Consider the following 14095-nt stretch of genomic DNA (forward strand, 5'->3'; position numbering starts at 1 on the left):
TGGAATTCTCAGAATAATTTAGGAATAATATAATTTTCACACAATTCTTTTGATATTAACTTTACACATAAAAATCAAAGCACAGAACTAGTTCTATACAAGTCACACATTTTTAAAAAAATTATAAAGAAGATTCTGAATGATGCAAGCCTCATGGCACAGTTTTATTCATCATAACAAAAAGTCATAGAGAAATAATGCCAAGAGGTGAGGCAATTTCAGAGCGAGCTGTGTCAACATTGCACGTTCAAGGGTGTTCACCCTAACTGGACAAGCTACATTTTTTGAGGCATGTCTTCACTCTCATTGAAGAAGCTCTTGCCATGACTCTGAACTTTAGAAGAATGCTTGGCTCTGCTTCCCCTTCTCAGAATGAAGGTCATTTCCTAAAGTCTCCATAACCGAGCCATACCTGGCTATGACCAATCAAGAAAGAAGAATAAACATAGTATATTATAGTGGCTTTTGAACTTTCTTGAGGATTTCAATACCTTTTATCAACATAAATACATAAAAAAGATTTTTAAAGAGGTAATCGTTACTGGTGATAGGTCTGTTTAGATTTTCCAGTTCTTCATGATTCAGCCTTCGAAGGCTATATGTTTCTAAGAACTTGTCCATTTCTTCTAGGTTTATTGAATTTGGTGGCAAATAGTCCTTCACAGTATTCTTGGATGATCCTTTGTATTTCTGTGGTGTCCGTGATAACTTCCCCTTTTTCATTTCTGATTTTGTTAATTAGTGTCTTCTCTCTTTTTATCTTAGTGAGTCTAGCCAAGGGTTGGTCAATTTTGTCAATCTTTTCAAAGACCCAGCTCTTTGTCACACTAATTTTTTCTATTGTCTTTTTGTTCTCTATTTCATTTAGTTCTGCTCTGATTTTTGTTATTTCCTTTCTTCTGCTTACCTTGGGTTTCACTTCTTCTTCTTTTTCTAGTTCTTTAAGGTGTAACATGAGGTTATTTATTTGGGATTTTTCTTGTTTCTTGAGATAGGCCTGTAATGATATAAATTTCCCTCTTAAAACTGCTTTCGCTGCATCCCCAAAATTTTGGTAAGATGTATTTTCATTGTCATTTGTTTCTATGTATCTTTTGATCTCTCCTCTAATTTCTTCTTTGACCCAGTCGTTCTTTAAAAGTATGTTATTTAATCTCCATGTATTTGTGTTTTTTCCTGCTTTCTTTTTGCAGTTGATATCCAATTTTAAAGCCTTGTGATCAGAGAATATGCTTGGTATGATTTCAATCTTCTTAAATTTGCTGAGGCTGATTTTATGTCCCAATATATGGTCTATCCTTGAGAATGTTCCATGTACACTAGAAAAGAATATATAGTCTGATGTTTTAGGATGAAGTGCTCTATATATGTCAACTATGTCCATTTCATCTAATGTGTCATTTAGGGCTGCTATTTTGTTATTTATTTTCTGTTTGGATGATCTATCCATAGCTGTCAATGATGTATTTAAGTCCCCTCGTATAATTGTGTTTTGGTCAATTTATCCCTTTAGTTCTGTTAGTAGTTGCTGGGTATATTTCGGTGTTCCCTGATAGGGGGCATAAACATTGATGACTGTTATGTCTTCTTGTTGCATAGTTCCCTTTACCATTATGAAATGTCCATCTTTGTCTCTTGTTATCTTTTTCAGCCTGAAGTCTGTTTCATATGATATCATTATGGCTACCCCTGATTTTCTCTGGGTACCATTTGCTTGGAGTGTCAATTTCCACCCTTTCACTTTGAGTCTATGCTTGTCCTTATAGCTGAGATGTGTCTCTTGGAGACAGCATACGGTTGGGTTTAGTTTTTTGATCCAATCTGCTACTCTGTGCCTTTTTATTGGTGAGTTCAGTCCATTTACATTTAGGGTGATTACTGATATGTGAGAATTTCCTGTCATTCTATCTTTAGTTTTCGGGTAAGGCTGTGTCTCCATTGTTTCTTTGCCTTTTTGTTGTTGTCTATTATTTCTGTGTGGTGGTATTCTATGATGTTTCCCTCTGTTTCTATTTTTATTACAGTATATATTTCAGTTCTGGATTTTTTTTGAGTGGTTACCCTTAAGTTTATGTAAAAGAAAGTTTGATATTTAGAGTATTCCGTTTTCTTCAGCACGCTTCTTATCTCCATTCCCATATTCTGGTTTAGGCCTTTACTCTCCCCCTTTTTATGTTTTGGTTGCCACAAATTGTCCCTGTTGATGGTGGTCCAATAGCCTCCTTTAGTATTTCTTGTAGTGCAGGTCGTGTATTAGAAAATTCCGTCAGCTTCTGTATGTCTGGAAAGGTCTTTGTTCCTCCTTCATATCTAAAGGATATCTTTGCTGGATATATTATTCTTGGCTCATAATTTCTCTCTTTCAATAGTTTGAATATTTGGTTCCACTCCCTCCTGGCTTGTAGAGTTTCTGCTGAAAAATCTGATGATAATCTAATGGGCTTTCCTTTGTAGGTTACCATCTTCTTTTCCCTCATTGCCTTGAGGATTCTTTCTTTATCGTTGATTTTAGACAGCTTCAATACAATGTGCCTTGGAGGAGGCCTTTTGGGATTTAGGTAATTATGTGTTCTATTTGCTTCTTGGAATGACGATCCAGTTCTGTCCACAAGTTTGGGAAGTTCTCATCAACAATTTGTTTGACTATATTCTCTGTTCCCTTCTCTCTTTCTTCTCCTTCTGGTATGCCCATTATTCTTATATTGCTCTTTCTGATGGAGTCAGAAAGTTCTTGTAGAGTTCTTTCATTTCTTTTAAGTCTCAAGTCTCTTTCTTCTTCCATCTGTGTAATTTCTAGGTTTCTATCTTCGATGTCACTGATTCTTTCCTCCATCTGGTCAACTCTACTACCTAAGCTGGTTATTTCATTCTTAATTTCTTCTACTGAGTTCTTAATCTCCAGAAAATCTATTTGGTTATTTTTTAAAATTTCAATGTCTTTCGTAAAATGCTCATGTTGTTCTTTGATTGTGTTTCTGAGTTCATTAAACTGCCTTTCTGTGTTTTGTTGCATCTCGTTGAGTTATTTCAGAACTGTAGTCTTGAATTCTCTGTCATTTAAGTCACATATTTCCATATCTTTAAGTTCCTTTTCTGGAGACTTTTCACTTTCTTTCTGAGCTGTCCTGTTGCCTTGGTTATTCATGGCAATTACAGATTTATTATTTCTCTTCTTAGACATCTACAGGAGTGGCTTCTGCAACAGGTTGATAGGAAGAGGTCTTTCTTTTGTTTACCAGTACTTGTTGGTAGAATGTTTTATTTTCTCTCCTACTGCAGCCTTTTTTTTCGCTCTCACACGATAGTGCTATGTTTTCTCTGCACTATTCCAGCTTCTCACACAATGGGGGGATTCCCTGGAAGATGGGCTTCTCCTCTGTTAATAGTTCACCTGGATCACAGGGCGCAGTGTCCGTGTGGGTATGCAGAGAGCTTTTGAAGTTCCAAAGCTCTTCCTGCACCAGATTCAGAGCCCGTATGTTTCAGCAGTTCTGTTTACTCCTGCAGGGATCCGCCCAGATAGGTGGGGTCAGGGACGGGGTTAGTAGTGAGAGGTGGCCCAGAGCAATGGCGGCGACCACCTCCACAGCCAGTCCTGCTTCCACAGCTCCCTCCCCTTTGCCGGAACTAGTTGGGCTGTGAATCTGTGTCTGCAGTCCACAGTTCTCAGAACAGCAAATATTCTGTTCTTTTGATCTGACACTGCTACTGTTCCACTTCTAGCATGGGGCAGGTGGGGGCAGGGTGAGCTCTGGGAGGGTAGGGCGGGGGCGGCTAGTCTCCGTGCCTAAGGCTTCTGTTGTCTGTTGGCAGTGAGGGCTTAAACCACCGTTTTCAGCCTTCTTCCCTCAGTCTTTTCTCCGAGGTCTCTGTCGTTAGCATTGGGTTCAGCCGTGTTATATGCTGTCCCCTCAGCCCTGTGGGCCATAAGCGGAACCCTAACAGTCCTAGTTCTTCCCTCTCCCGCAGCTGCGGTAGTTCCGGGATGCAGCGAGCTCGGAGCACTGAGCTAGGTCTGCGTCCTGCGTCCGCACTCCGCACAGCTACATCTCCACACTTCTCCCTTCCCCCTCTCACCCGCTCACGTGATTCACCCACCTTTAGGTGAATTTAGTAGTGGGCCTCTTTGTCTTGCCTGTCTGCTGTGCAGGGAGTCCTTTGTGGAGTAATTGTTGTTCGATTAGTTGTAAATTCCAGGGGAGCTTTATGGAGGGTCACCTCAAGCCGCCATTTTGATCAAGTCAAGTTAGGGATTTCTAAATTAAATTCATTCTTGTCACAGAAAATATTCTGAATGATTTGAGTCCTTTGAAACTTGCAAATGATTATCCAGCAAATGATTAACTGTGGTAAATTTTTTATGGGCGCTGGAAAACGTGTATGCTGGTTTTGTTGAAACTCATATTCTATAGAAACATTAAGTAGGTCATATACGAGGTGTGATCAAAAAATATGGTGAATGTCTAAATATAAAAAAAAATATTACAGTAGAAGACAATTGCCATTAATCCTCCACAAAATACTCCCCATCACTTAAAATACACTTATCCTATTGTTCTTGCCACTTTCTGAAGCAGTTCTAGAAGTCCTCTTTCTTGAGTGTCTTTAGTTGCACTGTCGTGGCTGCCTCAATGTCCTGTATTGATTCAAAATATTTACCCTTCGTGGTTATTTTGACTTTGGGGAAGAGCCGGAAGTCACACAGTGCCAGATCCAATAAATAGGGTGGATGAGGAAACACCATAATGTTTTTATTTGACAGAAATTGCCGAACCAGAAGCAATGTGTGACACAGAGCCTTTCTGTTGTGATCAAACAACATGGTAAATGCTGCTGCCATCCAACAGAAAGGCAGTGATCTTCATTCAGGAAGCAGTGCATCAACCTTGTAACAGTGTGTGATAAGTTTCAACTTGTTTTGTGCAGTCAGTCGGGTGTGAGCTACAGTTGAGAGAAGGTGTGTTTTAAAGTGTGCCACTCATCCTTCATCATGACAACACTCCGTGTCACACATCGTTTCTGGTATACGGCAATTTTTGTCAAATAAAAACATTATGGTGTGTCCTCATTCACCTTATTCACCGGATCTGGCACCATGCAATTTCTGCCTCTTCCCCAAAGTCAAAATTATTCAAGATATCGAGATAGCCACGACAGCACAACTAAAGACACTCACAAAAGAGGACTTCCAGAACAGCTTCAGAAAGTAGCAAGAACGATAAGATAAGTGTGTTTGAAGCAATGAGTAGTATTTTGAGAAGAATTAATGGCAATGTGTCCTTTAGTGTAATAATTTTTTTTAATTTAAACATTCATTGTATCTTTTGAACATACCTCGTATGTTAACTATGCCATGTAGAACTTCTGTATCTTTAGACATTATATTCTATTGCTTGTTTACTCATCAATTAAACAAGTATGGTAAAGTCTCAAAAATTACAATTCTGAATAAAGTGTTATAGGAGGAATATTTTTATAATTGGTTAAGCTTCTTAATACAGAAAATCCTAAAGACTACACACACACACAAACACAAACATACACACACATATGCCTACACACACGCTATTAAAAACAATAAACAAATACAGTAAAGTTACAATATACCAAATCAATGTACATAAATCCATTGCATTCTTATAGAATAACAATGAAATTTCAGAAAAAGAAATGAAAAAAAATTTTTCCAGTTGCAACAAAAAGAATAAAATACCTAGGAATAAATGTAACAAAAGATATGAAGAACCAATACACTAAAAACTATAAGACACTTTTAAAAATTGAAGAAGACACAAGAAATTGAAAGAAATCCATGTTCGTGGATTGGAAGAAACAACAGAGTTAAAATGGCCACATTACCCAAAGCAATATACAGAAGTAATGGAATCCCCATCAAAAATCTCAATGGCATTTTTTAAAGAAATAGAAAAAAAAAAAAAAACATCAGATTTGTATGGAATCACATAAGACCCAAAATGGCCAAAGCTATCCTGAGAAAAAAGGACAAGGGCAGAGGTATCACAAACTCTGACTTCAATTTATACTATAAAGTGACAATAATCAAAACAGCATGGTACAGGCAGGAAAACAGACACATAGACTAATGGAATAGAACAAGGATGCAGAAATAAACCCACATATATATGGGCAGATAATTTTTGACAAAGGAGCTAAAAACATACAATGCAGAGAAGACAGCTTCTTCAATAAATCGTACTGGAAAATTGGAAAGCCACTTGCAAAAGAATAAAACTAGACTGCCATCTATCACTATATACCAAAATTAACTCAAAGCGGACCAAAGACCTAAACATAAAACCTGAAACAATACACTGCATAGAAGAAAGCATAGGTGCTAAACTTACGGACCTTGGGTTCAGAGAGGATTTTATGAATTTGACCTCAAAGACAAGGAAAGTAAAAGCAAAAATAAATGAATGGGACTATATCAAACTATAAAAAGCTTCTGCACAGCAAAAGAAATCATCAACAAAAGAAAGAAGTAACCAACCAAATGGGAGAAGCTATTTGCAAACAATGCCTCCAATAACGAGCTAACATCCAAAATATATAAGGAACTCATACAACTCAACAACAAAAAACAAACAATCCAATTTAAAAATGGGCAGAAGACCTGAGCAGATATTTCTCCCAATAAGACATACGAACAGCCAACAGATACATGAAAGTATGCTCAACTTCACTAGTAAAACTATTAATATATAGGTTTCAAGTGTACAGTTCTATAATACATCATCTATATATTGAATTGTGTGTTCACCACCCAGAGTCAGTTCTCCTTCCATCACCATATATTTGACCCCCTTTACCCTGGGTGTAGTGGTGAGCACAGCTGCCTTCCAAACATAGTTGTTTTAAGGCTAAGTCTCCAATTATATTTCTCCATTTGAACTTCTCAAAAAATTTTCATCATATGCCGTTCTGTGACATTTATTTTTCCTTTCCATTTATGTATTCATTTATGTATTCAGTCTGTGTTCACTTTTTCTCCTTCACCTGTACAATACAATGACTTACTCCATTCCATCATTTTGTTTTAATGGTGTCCAATGAATCTTATTTTAATAAATAATTAATATTTTTATTTAATTAATTATTTGAAAAATTCAATTCTATGGCTATCTGAATGCACAGAAGTTCTATAGAAACTGGAAATTTGTAGTTCTCATTTTGATGGTAATGGGAAAAATAAATTTAAGCAGCTCTAGATCAAGTAATTTCAGCACCAGCATTTACACTTGTTTTTACAATCCCACTGGCTCCAAGTAATAGCAAGTGAAGATTCCACAACGCCATAGTTCTCAGACATTTCAAAGTAGCCAGACAGCTTACTCTTCTTATACAATACCATTTAATGTCTATTATTTCTATATAATTTTAAGTACACTCCCTCTTTTATATTCTACTGTGGCTCAGTTTGGACAATAAACAATATGGCTACCCTATTTATTACCAATGCTACAACTTGTTACTATAGAAAGAGGATTTTTCTGGCAAATTTTTCTATAATTATTAAAATTTGTGATTTTAACATGATTTTATTAAAATCAATAGAAAAACTCTCCCAATTTTCGTAACCATTATTTATTACACAAATATTTTTATTGTTTTGACCCCACAGAGACAACTTTTGCTTTTTAAATTGTTGTGATGAATGTAGATAGTCATGAACTGTGTGAATTTCTGCTACTCCTTTTTGATGAGAACGCAGGGAGGATAACAAGTTTATACGGACCCTCTAGGTCTAGGAGGATCAATATGAGTATAGCTTATGTACATTTGGAGACTTATTTATGAAACGGAATATAGGTAGATTAAAAAGATGAGTTCCAGTGAGAAACTTATGCATAAAATCTAAAGGGAAAAAAATCAAAGAAAAGTGCAACAGAACTTGAACAAGGAAATGATGTCTCAAATTATTAAAGGAAGCTGTAAATAAACACAGATCAAAAACAAAAAAAAAGTCTGTTAAAGTAAATTATAATATTAATGAACTGACACCAATGTCTATGATTATTTTTGTTTCATCTAAGTTCCTGGTTTAGTAAACTTAAATCAAGTAAATGTCATTTGAATAGGGTATGCAATGAAGAGGGAAAGGGACTTTCAGTTGATTTGCCTTCCAATCAAAAATGGTTTCTGGCACCATACTTTCCTCAGAGCATTCTTCATCTCCATGTTTCTGAGTGTGTAGACTAGAGGGTTGAACAAGGGAGCAATGATGGTGTAGAAAAGAGCAAACACTTTATCTTCTGGAAAAGTTGTGGCTGGTCTAATATAAATAAAGAAGACGGGCACAAAAAGCAGGACCACAACTGTGAGGTGAGAACTGCAAGTGGAAAGAGCTTTGGTACGGCTCTCTGCGGGTAAGCTCTGATGGTGTAAAATATCAGAAAATAAGACACCATCAAAATCACAAGAATCACCAGAGCAAAGAGACCTGAATTAACCAATTAAATTACCAAGAGACCAATTCTGTCTGTGTCAATGGAACCCAATTTCAGCAAAGGATACACATCACGGAAGTAGCGATCTCTAATTGGGGCCACAGAACGGTAAAAAGATGGTGAGAAGACACAGACTGGCAGAGTGTATAAATCCCCCCAGTACAACAAGCTATGATGATCGTATTACAATTTTGCTTGTTCATGATGACCGCATAGAGCAGGGGCTTGCAGATGGCCACATAGAGGTCATAGGCCATCCCCGTGGGGATAAAGATCTCTATGCCACCAAGGAAGTGAAGGATGAAAAGTTATGTCATGCAGTTATTGTAGGAAATGGTCTTCCTTTTTTCCAGCAAATCAGTCATTCGTTTGGGCTTCACTGTTGATGTATAGGAAAGGTCGGCAAGTGAAAGGTAATTAAGGAAGAAATACATGGGTTGGTCAATTAGCAGACTGCATGTGATAGAAATCATTATGAGCAAATTTCCCATCCAAATAGCAATGTAGCAAAGTAAAAATAATACAAAACAAAGGATTTCAATGTCATTGTTTTGAGATAGTCCCAAGAGAATAAACACAGTGACATTACACCTATTTTCCATGGTCCAGGGCAGTAAAAATGCATTAACAGTTCTCTGTAAAGACATAATGCATAAGTCAATGTCAGAAATGTTCATGAAGAATATTGATGATAATACTAACATCATGAAGTTATGTTTAATGGACATAATTTCCCAAATTAATATTCAATTTTAATAATTCTTTTTTTCTAAATAATCTCATGATGATTTCTATGTTGGTGTTTCAGGGCATTATATTCAATCTTGACATGAATAAAAATAAATGCATTCAATCAATCAAAAGATGAAATAGTGCCATTTGCGACAACATGGATGGATCTTGAGAATGTTATGCTAAGTGAAATAAGTCACACAGAAAATGTCAAGAACCGTGTGGTTTCACTGATATGTGGGATATAAAACTGAAAGCAACAAAGCAACAAGACAAACAAATAAAGAAACAAAAACTCATAGACATACACAATAGTTTAGTGATTACCAGAGGGTAAGGGGTGAGGGGGTGGTAGATGAGGGTAAACAGGATCAAATATATATTGATGGAAGGACAACTGACCCTGAGTGGTGGACACACAATGTGATATGTAGAATTGTACACTTGAAACCTATGTGATTTTACTAATCGTTGTCACCCCAATAAATTTGAATAAAAAAATGTTTTTTTTTAAATTATACTTAGCTGCCATTATTTTCCAATTCTAAAGGAATATACAACTAAGTTCTTGCAAAAGACATTACTCTGTATCCTTTCAAACTCAGATTTATTAAAGACACGACTGTCAGTCATACAAAGTTTTTGTTCAATGATACAGAAGTGAATGTAAACTTATCAGTCATCACTAGTGGAATACATGCTACCTCAAAATAATTTTACAATGATATAGAGAACTATTTAAAGATCTATAAAATGACACATCTATATTTACATGGTGGCAGGTAAAATCTTTCTGCAAGAGGCCCATGCAATTGGTCTGAATAATTTTTTGATTGCGTGTTTACTTTTTTCTTAGTGACTTGTGACAGTAAAATGCTGATATTTTTTAATAGAAGTATATTATTTTTATAGGGATGTCAATAAAAATCATATACTTAAATGAACCACAGAATAAAACAGTAGTTAAAATTTAACAAGAGGAGTAGATGGCAGTTATACCTTCATGGTTTTGCTCTTGACTCAGTGTATCATATTATGCAAGTCAATTTCTTCTTAGTGGTTTGAATCAAAGTATGAACTTCTTTTCTATATTTCTCCAATTTGTGCCTTTTTCCAAACCCATAAAGAATCTTGACACTGCATGATTCGTAGAAAAAGTTTATGGTAAATATATGAGAAAAGGTTTATGTGAAGACAAACAGTGGGGACCCAAGTTCTATTACTTACTATACCAGTGTGAGAATCAGGGTACCAATCACTTTATTTCTTTGAACTGATTTTCAAATAATATTTAAAATATTGGTTTTAGAATTTACTCTTAATGTAATTGCTTGTTCATTTGAATGGACATAAACAAAACCATTATTTTAATCATGAACATGGAAATAATACCCACTTGAGTTGTTTTCCCTTCTTCCTCCTCCAAAATGAAACAAGAGAATTTTGATTCATGCATTAAATTAGGCCCTTGAAGAAACTGAGGTTGTTAGAATACTCAGGCAAATCCATTTATTCTGTCTTCATTTGATACAAAATTAATTTTCCTGAGAATTAAATGTGGTCAGATCTTCTAACCAATTTTGTTAAACATGTGTTTGAATTTCCAATTTTTCCATTCTCAAGACCTCAGATAATGCTTTATTTCCCTTCTTGTCAATCTCCTCTTTCATTTCAGTTTCCCCATACACTTGTGATTCACCATGTATGAACTACCACCTACATTTCTAGCTTCTCAATTTTAGAGTGTGAGCAGATCTCTACTTTCTATTCTTGACTCAGTCATCAATTTTAAGCGAGAACTCCTAACTTTATATCCTTCAACACTTTTCTTTATCTAAAATATAGAGAAATCATTTCTCTCCTAAGTAAATCACAGTTATGAATTTCAAATTTAAAAATGTATGAAAATATTTTTAAAAATAAAATGTATGCAGATGAGTATGGTATTCAGTTAAGAGTAATAATACTTTAGAAAGGTAAAAAATTAGTTGAGGCTTTTCTGATAAAGCATATGTAGAACACCTAACTGGTATTTAGTAAACCAGAAGGTGAAAGCAGAGTTTTCTGAGTCTATGTAGAGTCAAAGCAACAGAATAAATTTATGTTAAAAATCCCACTTTTTCACAATTACCTAATTATTTCATGGAAAACCAGATAGCCTCTAAAGTTATTGCCCTTGAACCATTTCAGAGATTCTAATTTTGATACACAAATAACAAAGACATAACAAATTAAGCCAAACTCTCTAAGTCTATAAAAATAATGGGTCATACTCAAACAAACCTGTATAAATTCAATATGTTTGTCTCTTCTACATATGGAGCCCATTTATAAAGAGTAAAAAAGTTACGCTCACATACACGAATAAATTATACTGAATCTCCTCACACTCTCAGACATGAGTGATGCCACTGCTACCACAAATAGTCCCTGTGGAAGAACAATGGCTAGAAAAAAAGAGATTGTAATTTATTCTCTGCTATAGCTCTACATTCACTTTAGGGACTCGTATTCACTTATAGTTTTTCTATCTTTAAAATGATAAATCTAGTCTTGATGATTTATAAAATATAAAATTTCACGACTGAAGATTCATCCATTTAAATTAAACGTTGTCCTCTTACTAAACCCATTTAAAGTACCTTTCAATGATGACCTCTTCCAGAAATATTTAATTCATCCTAAGTAGGAGCCTAATATAAACTAGCATAAAACTTGAAAGATTAGAGGATGCGTGAAGGAATGGTGAGATGAAGGGCAGAGTCCTTCCTTTTTGTCTTTGTCTTTTTCTTTTTTTCAGTTATCAGACACACGTATAGAATACAAAAGCAAAGTATTTCCTGGGGAATCCTCAAACACTGAGTTTGAAGATGGAGAAATTACCAGCAACATCATTTTCCCTCCTTTCAAATCAATCAGGTCTCAATGTGTGCCCAGAGGTTTCTTTTATAGCTTTGTCCTCTCTTATCTCTGCCTCCTTACCAGGGTTTTAAGGCTATTCCAGGCCAACAGAATCTATTTAATTTCATTGTAGAAACAATTGTTAAAATGATAGATGACAGTGAAAGTAAAACCTCCTCATTTCACAAATGGGAGAACAGAAGCCCCATGAAGCTAAATGAGGTATCTGGAGTTGTAGCACCATTTTCTCAGAACCCGGTTTGTATAATGCTGGTCCTCTTTCTACTACAGCACACAACCTCTTGACTATAAGAACTTGCTCTCAACTAGCGGACCATAAATTCATGTAGACAAAGATCAGAGTTTCAGAAGTTTCAGAACCTGCAGAGTTCACCCAGGCCCAACTACTTAAACATTCCTGGCAATATTCAGAAGGGAAAATGAGAGTAGATGGTTTTGTTTCTGTGTCAAAAAGAAGGAACTTTTCCAGATATATAAATGTTACAATATCCCCAAACACAGAAGTTGTTTCAAAATTAGGTTGAGTGCATTATACAGAATAATAACTAAGTAAACCTTTAGAGACAGATGAAAAAAACCTTACTAAAAAGTGATGGTGGGGGCTCACCCGGTGGCTCAGGCAGTTGGAGCTCCATGCTCCTAACTCTGAAGGCTGCCGGTTCGATTCCCACATGGGCCAGTGGGCTCTCAACCACAAGGTTGCCAGTTCAATTCCTCGAGTCCCGTAAGGGATGGTGGGCAGCGCCCCCTGCAACTAAGATTGAACACGGCACCTTGACCTGAGCTGCCACTGAGCTCCCGGATGGCTCAGTTGGTTGGAGCGCATCCTCTCAACCACAAGGTTGCCAGTTCCACTCCCACAAGGGATGGTGGGCTGTGCCCCCTGCAACTAGAAAATGGCAACTGGACCTGGAGCTGAACTGCGCCCTCCACAACTAAGACTGAAAGACACTTGAAGCTGAACGGCACCCTCCACAACTAAGATTGAAAGGACAACAACTTGACTTGGAAAAATAAAAAATAAATAAAAGCTCTGGAAGTATACACTGTTCCCCAATAAAGTCCTGTTCCCCTTCCCCAATAAAATCTTTAAAAAAAAAAAAAATGAGGGACGTAAGACTCTTGATTAGATATATGACTGAGAGGATTATGCTTTCTCTCTCTGGACTTTGTCACCTCATTGGAGGTGAATGAATGAACTATCATACTAAGGTAAGATGATCAGAATATGCGCACTTCAATTGCTTTAAGAATGTATGCCAACCAACAGTAAGTACTTTTTTTTCTATTTTCAACTACTGTGATTATCCATTTGTTTTGAGTTAGAAATAAATGTTGGTCTTTCTTATGTTTTCCTGTCAGATAATTTAATTGTGTCTTGAGAACTTGGCCCTCTAGACAAATTCCATGGAAAACATAAACAATGTAACAGAATTTATTTTTGGGGTCTTTCTGAGAACCTAAAGGTTGAAGAAGTGTGTTTTGTGGTGTTCTCTTTCTTCTACACAGTCATTCTTCTCATCATGCTGACAGTTCACACCGGCAACCTTTTCAAGTCTCAAAGCTCTCTCCACCTATGGCTCCCACATCGCTGTGGTCATCATCTTTTTTGGTCCCTGTACTTTCATGTATATGCACCCAGACACTACCTTTTCAGAAGATAACATGGTGGCTGTATTTTATACCATTATCATCCCCATGTTAAATGCCCTGATTTATACAATGAGAAATTCAGAGGTAAAGACTGCAATGAAGAAACTGTGGGTCAGGAAGGTTTTCTCTGAGAAGCTAATGATAAATAATTGGAAGTAACAATAATTACTGGATAATCTTAAATGTTCTCATCTGTACAATGAAGACAATACCAACAACCTTGCAAGGTTTCATGGGAGGAACACATGGGAGAATAACACCTTCTACAGGAGCAGGTATTATTTATCATCACCAATATTAGTATATTTGTTCTAATATTT

General features: G+C 36.2%; 1 pseudogene; it reads right to left on the bottom strand.

Annotated features, from left to right (window-relative positions):
* Nucleotides 1-8127: 8127 nt before the first annotated feature.
* Nucleotides 8128-8941, bottom strand: LOC117029639 (olfactory receptor 4P4-like; annotated as a pseudogene).
* Nucleotides 8942-14095: the final 5154 nt, after the last annotated feature.

The sequence above is a fragment of the Rhinolophus ferrumequinum genome, chromosome 11, assembly GCF_004115265.2.
Source record: "Rhinolophus ferrumequinum isolate MPI-CBG mRhiFer1 chromosome 11, mRhiFer1_v1.p, whole genome shotgun sequence".
NCBI classification, from domain to species: Eukaryota; Metazoa; Chordata; class Mammalia; order Chiroptera; family Rhinolophidae; genus Rhinolophus; species Rhinolophus ferrumequinum.